We start from the raw sequence: 16,624 nt of genomic DNA, 5'->3' as shown, positions 1-16,624 counted from the left end.
CCACTTTTCTCCTTGATTTTTTCCACTAAAACACTTGTGTGAGTGAGGGCTTGCTTTGGGAGTGTGTAGGAGACCTCATTCTGAGTTTAGCTTCAGAGTTTGTGAGGTTTAGGAGGTTGTATTTCTGAGTTGGTTGAGTGAAACCTTGTTCTTGTCACTTAAGGCTTCAAGGAGCCACCTTTTTGGTGTAAAGGACCCATCTTGTAGTGCACTTCGTGCTCTTGCAAGGTCAGCACCTTAGAACTGTGTTGGGAGCTCCAAGGAGGAGTCTTTGTCTGAGTTTGAGACACTTGAGGTATACCATGATCACTTTTTTGTCATTCTCATGATTTAAGCTTGTTTAATCCATTAAAAAGTAAAACATGGATCATTTGAGTTAAGGACTGTGTTTCTGAGTCTTAAACATGTTAATGAACATCTGTTTATGGAGTCATTGGACTCCAAATCGAGTTTGGACCCTTAAATATGGACTTATGCAGAGAATGCACGAATTTCTGCATTCTGTCTGATAAGTATTCGAATACTTTTTGTGTAGTATTTGAATACTTATCCTTCAGTAATCGAATACTCCTTGGAGGAGTATTGGAATACTTTTCTGGGAAGAAAAGTATTCCAATACTGAGTAGTATTCGAATACTGTGGTATCTGTATTCGGATACCTGGTGGTATTCAAATACTGGGGGGAAAAGTATTCAGATACCTTGTGGTATTCGAATACTTGAGCGAAAGTAATCGAATACTTTCTGGAGACAGGGAGTATTCGAATACTCATCGAGGAGTATTCGAATACCTCCTGCAGAAATTGCATGAAATAACTTAAAATGAGTCAGAAAGCCTTAATCACTTAATGGAATCATGAGCAATGATTATTGATGATTAATTATTGTATAAACAGATTGTGATTGTGCTGTTTGTGGGCATTGAGCTAGTGTGAGCTTGGCTTGGATAGTTAGCTTGCGATGTAAGCTTTCGTGTCCTCGGTTTAGCCATTGTTGGTTCCAACATACCCCATGGGGGAATGGTTTATATGCATGATGTGTTTTCATGTATTGATTTATTGAAATGCTTTTGAGCTGTTAAGTGCAAATGCCCTATGATATGTATGTGATGTTTCGCCTAGACAGGAATGTGATCCTGTGGGCAGGTACGACATGAGCGTGTATTATTGTGGGTTGTAGACGTACGTACATCCTGCATTCCTCTGGCCAGTAGAATATTTGACACACATGACATGATTATATGCTGCATTGCACTGATTTTGGAACTTATATTGTTAAACTGCTTTTGGAACTTATATTTCACGTGTAAGTGCGCTTGGGGTGGAGAAATCCTTGAGGACCCCTTGTCTTACTGAGATTTCTTTTTAGAGATCTCACCCCACGTTTGGGGCACATATTTCAGGTTCAGGTAACTCGGAGGTTGAGACCTCAGGCGGCAGGAGGCCGGAGCTGAGTTAGATATTGCGGATTATACTGTATGTTTGGATGCTGGCATGTTCTATCTTTATGATTGTGTTGTTATTGTTGAGACTTTGTTGGGCTTGTGGCCTTATTTGGTGAGCATGGGGGTTGTCCATGCCACATTGATTGACTATGTCTTATTTTATATTCGAGTTGTATAATTGTATCAGGATATTGGTCCGGACTGCGTGTTGTAGTTCCGTGACTTAGATACTCACATACTTATATTATGAGGTTATTCAGTGTTGATAGCTGTTGATACTAACATTTTGAAAGTGATTAAGTAATCAACTTAGTAATTGATAATGATGTCATAATTGAAAAGAAAAAGTTATTTCACATTTTTAAATTAAGCGTGGCTTAATACGATGACATGATAACAAACCGAGTATACACGAGGTGTTACAGAAGGTCAATTGAAATGGTAGATTCTGGCTGTTGATTATTTTCACAAAGTGGATAGAAGCAGAGCCAGTGGCCACCATCACTTCAGCCAGGATACAACGTTTCTTTGAAAGAAGCTTGATTTGCAGGTTTGGAATCCCGGCTGAGGTAGTAACCTATAATGGAACACAATTCACGAGCAAATCCTTTCAAGAGCTAATGGCGAACCTTCATATCCGACATCGGCTTGCATCAGTGGAACATCCTCAGACAAATGGTCAGGCAGAAGCAGCTAACCAGGTCATTATAGAAGAATAAGGAAGAGGATAGAACAATCTGCTAAGGGAAAATAGGTAGAAGAATTGTATTACGTACTTTGGGGGTACAGAACAACGATGCAGACATCCACTGGGGAAAACCCTTTTAGGCTGACTTATGGATGCAAAGCTATGATTCCAGTGGAGTTGGGAGAGCCATCCTGGAGGAGAGTTCAGGCGCTAGCACAAACAGAAGAAGAAAACAACAAAAAGATGGCTGTGGAGCTAGATTTGATAGATGAAACCCGGGTTATGACTCATTGTAGAAACTTTGCAGCTACACAACTTTTGGTAAGCCGATTCAACAAAAAGGTGAAGCCTAGGTCATTCTAAGTAGATGACTTGGTTCTCCGTAGAGCCGATGTAGGAGGTCGTAACGCGGCTGAAGGAAAATTAGCTCCAGGATGGGAAGGTCCATTCAAAATAAAAGAAAAGCTGTCAAGAGGGGCTTACGTGTTGAAGACTCCGCAAGGGAAAAACATTAGAAGGACATGGAATGCAGATAAGCTGAAGAAGTATGTTAGTTAAAAAGAAGAGAATTTACGTTTCCTTTTTTGTAATTTGAATTTCAATTATGAACAGCTCAATAAAGCAAGCATATATTCCAGAAACATGTTGTTATTTCTAATCCAAGGTATTGGAACCCGTCTTGCCAACACGGCAAGAATAATGAGTTCTAGCCTGGAAACAAATCCAAGGTATTGAAACCCGTCTTGCCAAAACGACAAGAATAGTGAGTTCTAGTATGGAAATAAAATCGAGGTAGTGGAACCCGTCTTGCCCAAAGTGCAAGATCGTGAGTTCTAGCCAGGCATTAAAGCCGAGGTAAAGGAACCCATTTTGCCCAAGGGCAAGATCATGAGTTCTAGCCAGGCATCAAACCGAGGTAGTGGAACCCGCCTTGCCCAAGGGCAAGATCGTGAGTTTTAGCCAAGCATAAAACCTAAGGCAATGGGACGATCATATAGGAGAACGAGGGGACGCCCTCTAACTTCTACATGACTGCAAAAAAAGCAGGAATTACTGCCAAAGCGGAGAATATGGCCAAAAGGCGAATCAAACCAAATATTCATGATCAGATTAACACGCAATGTCATTACAAATTAAAAATGATTCAGTCATGACAAGAAATTTAAAGGGTACAAAATAAACTGGCATCCCGGCTCTTCAATCCTGATTGCCGCCTTGGAGAATCTGTCTAACCTCGTCCTCAAATTCCTGCCCGGCAGCCTCCGTTGCTGGGGTGTTCACCATGTTCGACGCCTCAGGTTCGCCCATATTCTGATCAATAGAAGGGGGCAGAACATAAACCCCACCCCGGATATAGCCAAAGCAGTCAAGTTGATCAGTCTTCAAGGTCACCTCAGGATTAAAATACTTCATTTGGTTGACAGCGTTCCTAAAGGCACTGCCAACAGCCTTCTCCAAAGCAGCTTGACTGAAATCATAAGCAGATTGCAAATTCTGGAGTTCAGATTTCAATTTGTCATTTTCTGAAGCTAGTGCAGTAACTTTTGATTCCCTCTCTGTCAGCAAAGACAACTTGTCCTTGAAAAAGTTAACAATGTTCTCCTTTTCCGCAGTCAAGTTAAATGAATCCGACACAAATCGAAAATCCGCTTGTGATTGTTCCAAAGAGGATTTGAGCTCGGTAGCAGTGCTTGCCAAGTTCTTGTTGTCCTGGATTACCTTATCATGGTTAACCTGGAGTGCGTCCATCTCAGCAACAACTTCGAAATGCTTATCTAGCAATAAAGAATACAGCTTCAATAATGGTCCCGCCTTGAAAGCATACAACTCAGTTCTTTGAATTTCTTCCATCTCGGCATGGGAAATCATTCCAGACCCAGAAAACACAGCCGGTGGGCGAGCAACACCTCGGAGCTCAGGGGTTACCCTGGCTTCCCACAAAGCACCCCTCCTAAGTCCAGCTGGAAGGGCTGCCGGGGCCGGGGCACCCCGGGAAACAGATACCACAGCACGAGTGTTACCGCCTCCACTTGAGATGGGGGAAGCCAGGTTAGCATTGTGCTCTAGATTGTCAGAGTCAGTGGTGAGATCCAGAATTGGATGCAGAGGCAGAGGTAGTGGCCGCAGAAGGGCTGAAAGTCCTTTGTCTTTTCGAAGTCTGAGGGAGCTGGATAACAGGCAGACCTTTCAAGGACAAAATGTAATCTGGTTGCTCCTTTTCTTCCATGTCGAAATTCATGCTGGAACCTGCAAGCAAATAAGCGATGTCAAAATAGTGAAAAGAAAATGTAAAATGCATCAAAGAAGAAACAGTCTGAGCATACTAATTCGGTCTAAGCTGGATTGTGATCTAGCTACCAGGGAGGCTGCACTTAGATGACCTTTAGAAGCCACATGGTCCAGTAAAGCCTTAGCACTGATTTTGTCCTCCTTTGAAAATCTCGGCTTGAAATCAGCCGACTTGTGGAGATGATGTTCCCGAGACCAGTAGAGGGGAAACACTCCCTCCTTATCATCACCGATGAACCACGGCTTCTCACTAACCTCGGCTACCACTTTAAAGTAAAAAGATTTAAAGTCCTTGAAAGACTCGCTGTACACAGAGAATAACTTCCTAGAGGGATTACTGGCCCGACCTCGAATGCTAGTCCAGCCCTTGAACTTTAGAGGCTCTGAACCAGTGCGAGAGGTGTAGATGCTGAAAAAATACAAGAAAAGAGGAACTGTACAAGACAGAGATAAGGATGCACACAACTGCTTATAGGCAACGATATACGCCCAGCCATTGGGATGGATTTGAGTTGGTGCAAGAAGAAGATGATTCAAGAGCTGTATCTTGAAGGGGGAAAAGGGAAACCGAATTCCAATCTTTGTCACTAGGTCGCGATAGAAGATGAAAGTATGCGGTTCCTCAGGATTCCGGCCTGAGCAAACAGGCTCATCATCTGCAGGGGTGAAGGTATTAAACCCAACCGAGTTTCCTATCGGAAGCCCGGATACCTCTTCAGTAGACATATCAGACCTAAAACTCAGAACCTCCTCTGTAACCCACAGATATTGCTTTCGAAGCAGAACCTTTCTCGGTCGGGCTCACCTCGATTTCTTGTCCCTGGCTAGAAGAGGTAATCTCCACGTTTAACTCTGCTGAAGGGGACTCCATAAATACCTAGAACAACAAAATGGAAGGATTAAAAAGCAGGAAAAGTACCCAGCAAAGAGGATACGTACCCGAACTAAATAAACTATTATGGGAAGAACTTGGGGAGTTGTCTATTCAACCACGGAGGCAGGGATAGATGAGCCAGGATGGTGTGAACAACTGCCTAATACTAAGTCGGCCATGAAGTCGTTCCCCTTCTCAACAAATTGAGCACTAAGGTAAACACAACTGAAGCAGGGCTCTGGATTCCTACTATTCGGGTAAGCTGATATGCCTTGATAAGAAGTGGGAAGAGGAGCAGGGTTGTGAACTGGAACAGGGGTTGAACGTGAAGGGAAGGAGGTTGGACTCGAGTTGTGAACAGAACGTCTGGATAAAATTCCTAAACTACGATGGGGACCCCAGCTTCGCCCTCGGGTTGGGGGGCGAGATGACGATGCCCCTCTACTTCCACCGCCTCGATAACCTCCTAGTAAGACGGCCTGAGTCTCCTCCTCGGTTCGAGGTCTACTAAACAACCATAACCCCACGTAGCGCACACACACACCCCCTTTGACTAAGGCCGTCATATAATGTGTAGTGATTCGCTGCCCCCAAGATACCTAATTCATAGGTATCTAGAGATAAAACACTAGATCCAACATCAATCATCTAACCTACGGTTAGACATCTCTTCCTTAGGAAGAACAAAATGATATAAAAGGATCCATATAATTTACGTGTAAAATTAATTGTTAAAAGCAAAAATAAGACTTAAAATAATTCTTCACGTGAAAAGCAGACTTGCAGACATTTGGTTTTATCTTTTCTGTTTTTTATAAAGATTCCACAAATATTCAGCTTTCGATCCTTATAAAGATTTTAATATAATGTTATAATTATTAGGGGGAAACGAGTAAATAAAATAATGTTATATAATACTAGAAATAAAAATTAGTAGTTGTTATATGGTGTAATAGGCAATAGCCTATCATGAGAATATATAACCCCACATTAAAAATTTACTGGATCTTGCAATATAAAATGTTATATCTATTTTTCTCTTATGTTCTTAAATTTTAATATTGCCGCACTTATTTAATACCTATGAAAAAAATAAACACATAATTTTACATAACAATATTAATATAAATTGAAGCTATTAGGATTGGTTTAGTAATAACAGATTTAGGTAATCTACATGAAGTTATAAGTTCAAATATCAATGTCACTACTCTTATATAAAAAAATTAATATAAAATGTCATTTTCACCGTTTCATACACTTTTAAAAAATCTTAGGACGAACAGTTTCTTCCTTTCCCCAAATGGGTGTTTTAGACTCTTTGTGAGAGGAAGCCACTACAAATACTAAAAAGTTTTGATATAATATCACATATAATAGGCTGTATTTGGTATATAATAAAATATGGTATAAAAATTGGCTCTATTCGATTAATCACCAAAAGCTGCCTTATATAGGAAAAATACAAACTGATGTAGCTACAAAAGGATAAAGAATAAAAACCTAAACCAAACTTATCCTATATATCTAGAGTTTGTCATCTCAGAAGCAACTATAATACAAAGTTAAACTTATCCTAAGCATATTTCCAAAAAAAAAAAAAAACTTCTCATAAGCATAAAGTTTGTTATCTACGTACGTATCCTAACTGATATCAATTTATCCTCCAATAGTATACAATAAAATTTTAAGGGTTAAATTTTGAGTAGTTTTCACGAAATAAATATTTCTTGGGTTAAAATTTACTCTTCAGACTATTTTATAATTTTCCTTCAATTTCAATAAAAAATTAGAGAGAGAAACAATTGTAAAAGCAATTATCCCCCTCTCTTTTTTCTCTCTCTATATAACAACAATATTCAAGCGCACATTTTTTCTCTACCATTTTTATATTAGCATTTTCTTTTGGACCTGTTGAAACAGATCTTGCATTAGTTTATCTTTTTGTTTAGCATTAATTAGATCAGCCACGAAACACGATGAAAGGAGTGGTGGTGAGATGAACCAAAAAAAGGCTTTCAAGCAACGAAGGTATGGGGATGAAGCCTTGCAGACATGGAGAGTGACTACTACCAAGTGGTTTAGAACAAAGTTGTATTTTCCTTGTTTCATTATAAAAAAATGTTGTAAAAAGGGTAAATAAAAATTATGTACAAATTGTTTTATCCTAATTAAGATCAGGATAACTCTTACTCTGAAATAATAAAAAAAAAACATTACACCATAAAATTTCTTACTTTTTTAAATATAAACCAAACATGCTTTCTTTTTTAAAAGCCTACTTCCTTAGAAAATTTTCTTATATTACCCCCTATGTTGCATTGACTCCGACACGGGAGACGAGATATGACACGACACAACACTCCGACATGTTAATTTTAAAAAATGTTAGATTTCGACACGTTGACATGTTTTGATATTAAATAATATTTTTAATTTATGTAGTGTATATTATATTTAATATTTAATAATTTAACAAAAAAAATGAAACTAAACTTATAATATCTATCAAATTTGCAAAGAAACATAAGATATTACAAATATTTAATATTAAACTCAATAAAGTAGTAATCGTAATCCAACAAATCTAATAATTGAAACTAAAAACGAAACCCAACGCAATCTTTGAATTCTTTTTTGAGTCTTTGCAACAAGTGTTTGAGTGTTGGAAAGTGTTGAAATGTCAACAAGTATCGAGAAGTGTCGAACACGGCACATCAAGTTTTTTGAAGTGTTAGTGCATGATAGATTATGTACCCCCACCAAACATAACATTCAAGACAAAATTGTTTTGGTTAACTTATTAAAAACAGATTCAATAGCATAAAACAAATGTAAGCTTTCATATTTATTTATAAAAATAAAACATTGCATATTTTTACATTACTCAAAACAGTATTTTCGTAGTTAAATTTAGTTATTATCATTTTAGTAAGAGTCGTACATCTAATTTTTAATACAAGAAGGGTGACTTAATTTATAGTAGCTACAGTCAAATGACGAAGAGACATTGACGGCCCTACTTCTTTATTGCAACCATGTTGACGAAAAAAGGGGATGAATCTATTATTGGAGCTTGACATTCAACTCATTCTTGAACGAGACTTCATTTTTCTCTTGAATCACTCATTCAATGAACAAATGTACCATCTGACATGGGTTATGGGCAACATTACGTATGGTCTAGCTTTTATTTTTACTTTATTTTAAGCTAAATTAATCGCATACCCTGTTTTGCTCAGTTTGGGAATTCTTTACGTGATGCTGCCAAGTATTGTCATAAACAAAGTGTGGAAATTGGATTTATTATCATGGTAGTTAAAATCTTGATTTATCATTACGATGTTATGTTTTTATGATTTTTTTTCCATCAAAACGATTTTATCAATATTCCAAACACTTTTACGTTTTTAAAATTTTTTTATAATTTTTTTACGTTACAATTTTACGTTTTACGATTTTTTATCTTCGTTATGATTTTACGTAAAATCTCAATTTTAACTATTTGTTCATTACACCGTACCTCTCTTGCTATTGAGTTTTACATGCATAACATCATTCAAGGGACACCAAACAAAGATATTGGCTGTCCTTGGTGACATTAGTTTGTGGGCATTCAACTGGTTCCCCCATCTGTTTTATTTCTTTTTCAACACAAATACATATAACATCTTGAATATGTTTCATCTCATGGACATTAAGCCAATTCTAGTCCTCTGTCAACTTCTTGTAGTCTCCACCTTAATGATGTCACGTTTCAAATGTTGTCACTTCTAACAAATGGTGGGTGCTCTCAGGTACCTGACCCTCACAAGACCAGATTTGGCCATTGATATTAACAAATTATCTCAGCTTTGCTTGTTCTTACAACAGCCGCACAATTTCAATGTCTCTAAAGATTGGTGTATTATGTTAATTTTGGTTCAACTCTTATGCATGAAGCAGTGATAAGGTTATTCTTTGTCGTAGGATGATAAAGAATTTCAGTTTGGGAAACAATTTTTTTGTAAAAAATATAAAGATAAAACGACATACAATCGACCTACACCTATACCCTTGCAAAGGGGGAGCCTTGGGCACAAGAATCTGCCCTTTCTAAAGCACTAAGCATCTCATTCAACCATGGCCCTTCATTGAGCTAAGAGATGCTTCTGATGGCAATTATAATTTGGCTTAAATATCATTTGTCATGGAGGCTACCTAGTTTGAATCTACATGCTCAGTTGCTGCCATCATCAGCGCTAAATTATGTTGTTTGCATAGTCTCTTTGTATGAATTCAGTTTTTCTCTTCCATAACTTCTATCATCCATTTTGTTAAGAGTGTTAGTGTTAATAGTGTAAAAGTTCCACATTGAGTGTGTCTCTTTGTATTCTTCAATTGGTTTGCTATATAATAGCACCAATGTTGTGTAGTTTAATACAACAAGGATTAATATCATTTCCTCTTGTATCTATAATATTTAACATGGTATCTAGAGCCTAACAAGAGAAACCTTAATCCGTTTAACTTAGTTCTATTTTCCATAATTTCAATATGGTTATAGAGAGATATCACCCTCCTTGAAGGATTTCCGTTGCTATTTCTTTTTCGGGTTTTTCTTAGTATGCTCTGTGACTGCAGCTTAGACTGATCTGCCACATCAGAAAAGAATGATCCTTGGGAAGTTGTTGGGTTGACCACCGTTGTCGTTGACCGACCATCGTTAACCGCGTCGTCCACCGTTGACAGCCGTCTCCGGTGACTTTTTCGATGACTTTCCAGCGAATTTTTCGACGATCCACCACCGTCTCCGACGACTTTTTCGACGACCCACCGTCGTCTCCGGCGACTTTTCCGATTCCGCGAAGCTTTGTTTTTCTTTAATCTTCTTTCTTCCCAAGATGGAGTATTTATACTATTCATCATCCATCTTGAGGGGGAGCACTATCCAAGTTGCTGATGTTGTCTCCGCTGATGTTAATTCGGACACCGAACTTCCTCTTGAGGGGGAGCACTGTCCATGTTGCTGATAGTCATTCCAGCACAATTGTTTTTGCCGATGATAATTCCGGCACTGTTTAAAAGTTTCTCTTAAGGGGGAGCACTGTCCATGTTGCTGATGGTCATTCCAGCACAATTGTCTTTGCCGATGATAATTCCGGCACTGTTTAGAAGTTCCTCTTGAGGGGGAGCACTGTCCATGTTGCTGATGGTCATTCCAGCACAATTGTCTTTGCCGATAATAATTTCAGCACTGTTTAGAAGTTCCTCTTGAGGGGGAGCACTGTCCATGTTGCTGATGGTCATTCCAGCACAATTGTCTTTGCCGATGATAATTCCGGCACTGTTTAGAAGTTCCTCTTGAGGGGGAGCACCGTCCATGTTGCTGATGGTCATTCCAGCACAAGCACAATTGTCTTTGCCGATGATCATTCCGGCATCTTCCATGTTGATGTTCATTTCGACGCCATTTTTAGCACATTGTTGATTTTTGGTTTCTCATTTAGGAGATTTATTTTGATGTTATGTTACTTGGTCTTTCTTGTAATAAGCTTGTAGCATAGTCAAGGGGAAACCATGGCTGCTCACCAACTGATGTCCTGGTCAGCTCAGTTGTCTTTGCCGATAATAATTCCGGCACCTTCCATGCTCTGATGTCCATTCCAGCACTGTCTCTTTATCAGCTCTTCACACTGATGGTCATTCCAGTTGATTTGTTGTACTTAGTCATTTCATTTCGTTGATGTAGCATTGTTGTTTTTGGTTCCTAATGGGAGTATTATTTATGTATCAAGCTTGTAGCATATGATCTATATGCTACAGCTTGAGGGGGAGTGTTAAGAGTGTTAGTGTTAATAGTGTAGAAGTCTCACATTGAGTGTCTCTTTGACTCTTTATATTCTTCAATTGGTTTGCTATATAATAGCACCAATGTTATGTAGTTTAATACAACAAGAATTAATATTATTTCCTCTTGTATCTATAATATTTAACACATTTACTGCCGGGATAAATCCATTTTTTCTCGTATGTATATCCCGGTAAGAGTCTTCCCAGAGGTGCTCAAGTTTGACTATTCATCAATGTGCGAACTATCATAGCATGCGGAAAGTAGAAAATAATCATATGCTTCTCGAAGAAATCAAATAATTTATTGATAATCTTACAAATTAAAGTCGATCATTTTTTTTTCTACGGATGGTCAAATCTTGGTTGTATCTCTTTGTCTATATCAGCTATTTGTGAATTGGTTTGCACTTTGGGCTTTGACTTTATCTTACTTTCATAAAGTATTTTGAAGAGATAATTGTCCCAAAAGTCGTATTTTTGTTTAAACGTTCTCTGAGACATATACTAATTTTCTTTCGTTTTATCTTGTCCTTCTCTCGATACAAAGTGCTTAATAAGATTTTTTTTTAAATTTTTTTTATGTATATCGTATCATATACATTTACCATATTCATTGGATATGCACTTAATTGTAATGCATATTAATTCCTTATGTATAAGTCTGAGGTCTCGGATATACGTGTTAATACGGCAAGACCATGCTTCGTATTTCTCGAGTATCTTGTTGTATTTGAAAGATATTGTGATGAAAATTAGATCACCGACTCTAGTGATCACAAGTGCACAAGTGGGTATGTGTACACACTTGATGGGGGTGTTGTGTCTTGAAAATCATCAGAGCAAACATGTATTACAAGGTCAACCATGAAGTAAAATTTATTGCCTCGGATAGAGTCAGTAAGGTAGCCTAGTGGCTGTGTAACTTCCTTGAGGATATTTCGAACTAGTCGAAGCCAGTGCGTGCAGTGTGCATACACTGTGATAGTCAGGCAATGATCGAAAGGGCAAGGAATGTTATGTATGATGGTAAGTCTCGATATATATATGTATATATTGGAGACATGATAACGTGAGACAATTACTCTCTAGTGGTATTATTACGGATCCGTTAACTAAAGGTGTAACTAGCGAGTTGATGAATAATTTGTTGAAAGGAATGAGTTTAAGGCTATTAAATATTGATCATTGCGGACACTCTACCTAGAAGAGTGGTGATCCCATGAACTATGTTCAAAGAGAAAAACCAAGTGATGATAGATGGATAATTCATTTCTGAACAAGGCAGTGTATAAGTAAAGGGTAAGCAAGTAAGCTTTTAATGATTTCTGATTCTGATGTATTCAGACAGTGTATATTGAGATGCACCGCCATAAATCACCTATGTGGATGTGAAGTGAGGGTCGACTTTATGAGAAATTACAAGGTCGTATTCTCTAACGTACTTGCCGAACAAGGGGGTATCCATGGCCAAAATGGACACAAATAGAGGACCAAAAATGTTCGAGGAACAATTGTGTGTTTTCTATTGCCTTGGTTTACACACAAGGTCGACGGTTACAAGGCATCACATCCATCCATTGACCGAGTAAATCTGATAGATCTCACTAGGGCTGGTTACAAGGCATTGCGTCCACCGAACCCGATGGAGTTGTTCCTCATTGATCAATCACATATTACATTTGATTCTCATATGCATATGGTCTCAATTGGTGAACTTCTTATTCATGTGGGCGATTATTGGAATTAATTTTAAATTAATTATTTTTATGAATAAGAAGTTTGATTTGAAAAGGTGTATATTTCCATCATCGAACATATGTGTCTTTTTGTGTCAAACAGATGTGTTGTTTCGTCGATGAATATGTGCCTTTTGAATCTCCCCCATACCACCTTTGGGAGAGGTTTAAAGCCTTAATCCTGAACCCGTCCTGAATCAGATTAGTTGCGTAGCAATGAACCGATTGAAATATTTTCAAAAAAAAAATAAAATCATATAATTCTAAAAAAAATGTTTATGAATTAGTTGATCTCTTTTTTTTTTTTTTTTGGTAAAATGAATTAGTTGGTCTTAATTGTTTAAAGAAAAGTCAAAGTATTATATTTTTCTTTTCTCACTTTTATTTATTTAAATTTTTTTAATACAAAATCCAAATTTATTTTCACCCTTTTTATTAATTTAAAATAATACTCTTATAGGAGTAAATGAAACACATCCAAAAATCACCAACATATAATAATCCTTCCACCTCACTCAAAGGCCAATAATCTATGCCTTGCTTTAAGGCCTTCAATGTTTGCCTTGCTTGTATTTTTGTCTTGAATGGCATTATAACGTAAGTGCCTAACGCAAAACTCCACTTTTTTTGGTAAACAATCACGGAGTTTGTTATGGTCATTTACTTCCTTGTAGGGGAATTATCAATAACCAACTAATTTTTTATAAGAGAGGGTGAAAAAAAATATAGACGTTACACATGTTATTAAGACTAATTGAAAAATTTAATTATTATAAATATTTTTATGGAAGTAGCTAACTATTAGGATTAATAATTTATTATTGGGTTCGCTTTTTTTGCAGTAAGCCCAACACGATGTCGTTTTGGGCGAAAATCATGGCGTTTTGTAATTTTAATTTATTTTAGGGTTATAATAGTCTTTATATCTATAATTTTTTAAGATTTTAATACCAAAACGACGTCGTTTTGAGAATAAATACAGATAACTTATCTGCATTAACACGGGACACGAGAGATATTGTACTTACAATCTATGTTGCACGACACCGACACGGGATACGATACGACACTCCGACGTGGTAATTCTAAAAAATATTAAATTTCGATACGTTTTGATATTATATAATATTTTTAATTTATGTAGTGTATATTATATTTAATATTCAATAATTTAACAAAAAAACATAAGATATCCCAAATGTTTATATTAAACTCAATAAAATAGTAATCGCAATCCAACGAATCTAATAACTGGAACTCAAAGTGCAATGCAACTAGGGGTGTTAACGGGCCGAGCTTAGCCGAGCTTTGGTCTTAAAAGGCTAAGCCTGTATTCAAATGTGTCAGCCTGACCAAGCCTGTTACCTGTCATGAATATAATTTCAGCCTGTGGCCTGTCTTATTTATAAAAAATAAAAGCCTCGTTTAGCGTGTTAAAAAAAATAAGACAACAAAAATTTATTCAAACAAAATATACAATCAACAGCACTAGTAATTCCATAAATATTCATAAATTTAATGTATATCCAAATAGCATAATATAAAGTAAAATCATTCAAAAAGTCAGTTTAATTAATAAAATGGGATGAAATTGATTGATGAGAGAGAGAGGGCTATCAAAAGTAGTATAAAAAATATAAAAAAATAAAAAATTAATATATTATGCAAGTCTGAGAGGCTCTAAGGCCGAGCTTTTAAATTGGAGCCTGAGGCCTTTTTATTAAACGAGATTTTATACAAGTCTAAGCCTGGGTCCAACAATCAATTTTAGACATGTAAGCTCAGGCCTTCACGAGCCGAGCTAAAGGCCCCTGGCTCGTTTAGCACCCCTAAATGTCTTTTTTGAGTTTTTGCAACGAGTATTGGAGTGTCGGAGTGTTAGTGAGTGTCGGAAAGTGTCGGACACGTCACGTCAGAGATTTTGAAATGTCGGTGCTTCGTAGCTTATAATCTCTTATAATTACTTTTATGAAAGCGTAGATTTAATTTTGATAACAATAATAAAAATGGTTATAAGAGGTTATGAATATAACTTTCCTCTTTTATATATATATATATATATATATATATATATATATATATGAGTTTGTGTTTTCTAAAGTTACTTTAGATAACTTTATCTAATGTTCACCGAAACGACGTCGTTTTGGAGCGGAAATCATGGTGTTTTTGTAATTTTAATTTATTTCAGGGTTATAATAGTCTTTATCATTCTATTTTTTAACTTTTCAACCATAAAACTACGTCGTTTCAATGAACATTAGACAAAGTTGTCTAAAGTAACATTAGATACTTTTTTCCATATATATATATATATATATATATATATATATATATATATATAAGGTCAGAGTCCTTTAACACCGGTATCAAACTTTGAAATTTGACACAAAATCTTAACAGTTGATTTTCGCCAATTAACGGTTATCATTTTTTGGGAATTAAACTCATTAATTAATTCTTAATTTTCAATAAATAATAACCGTTGATTGACGGAAATCAACTGTTAGTATTTCATGTCAAACTTTGAAGAGACCCACCATCTAAAAATAAAAAGTAAAAAAAGGAAAAGATTGCATGGTTATGAAATGATGTGTAGGAAGGAAAAAAAACCTACCTCATGTAATATTGGAATAATTTTCCCATATATAGTTCTATAAATTATTAAAATTTAGAAAGAAACAACCTTCCACGCATGCCCTCCCTCCGCTATAAACAAGTCACTACTAACATTGAAATAGGCATAGTTATCCCCCATTTTGTTAGATGTGTACTTATAGGCAATATAACATTTCCTTACTTATTAAAGTGCTATGTTACCTTCAAATTTTAAATTTATCGTACCAAATCTGACCAATTAGTGTCAATATCTATGACCAATCCAAAATTAATTTTGTTTTGCACAGCCTACTAAATCTGGCTATCTATTTAACATGTGCCTTAGAAAAACTAAGTGAGAATAGCAATGCCATTCAAAAATCTCCAGTGTGTTAGGTGCGAGCGATATAAAATATCCATTATATAACTAAAATCTCAACTTAAAAAAAAAAAAAAAAAAACCATAAAGAATTCGCAGCCATTGAACATTAGCATACATTAATTGAAGAGGTTAAAATTCTGCTGGCTTCACAGCAACGCAGAAAAGGTCATGATTGAAGTAAACCTCAATAGGAACCTAGTCACCTACCATATTGAGCTACGTTAGGTCAAAAATCATTGCTCAATGTGATTCGCAACAAAGCCAAACTCTGCCGTGGGTGTCCCCGTTCTCTTTCGTCCTTCCTGCCGCACCCACCGTTAGGAACCTACCATATTGTTCGCCAGTTTTTTCTTTACCTTGTGATTCGCAGGTCTTGACTCACTCTAAGCCCTTTCTCATTTTGGTTCTGATTTCAGAGTTTGATTGATTGCATTAATTTGTGGAATATATTAGAGGGTATCTGGAGCCATGCGTACAGTCATTCTTCCTGTGAATTAATTGCTAGGTTTTAATATTTCGTTTTATGGGTCTATTTCACTTTAAGTTTGTGGATTATATGAGGAAGCTAATACAGAAAGGATATGGTTCTGAAATGGATACATGAGAGAATGAGAGTTGAGAACAAAGCACTGCAGAGACTAGAAACTTGATGAAGCATTTGAGAAAATGCGAAAAGATAAGGGATTCCGTGGTTGGGGAGAGTACATTTCAGGTAATGATAATGGGTTGAAAAGTGTGTTGAGTGTTGTTTTGACTTGTGAATGAAAAGTCTTGTTTTTAAA

The sequence above is a fragment of the Gastrolobium bilobum genome, unplaced genomic scaffold (assembly GCF_033153095.1).
Source record: "Gastrolobium bilobum isolate Gb01-03AN ecotype WA unplaced genomic scaffold, APGP_CSIRO_Gbil_v1 utg23253, whole genome shotgun sequence".
NCBI classification, from domain to species: Eukaryota; Viridiplantae; Streptophyta; class Magnoliopsida; order Fabales; family Fabaceae; genus Gastrolobium; species Gastrolobium bilobum.
The sequence above is the reverse complement of the archived record's forward strand: the minus strand, read 5'-3'. Positions refer to the sequence as shown.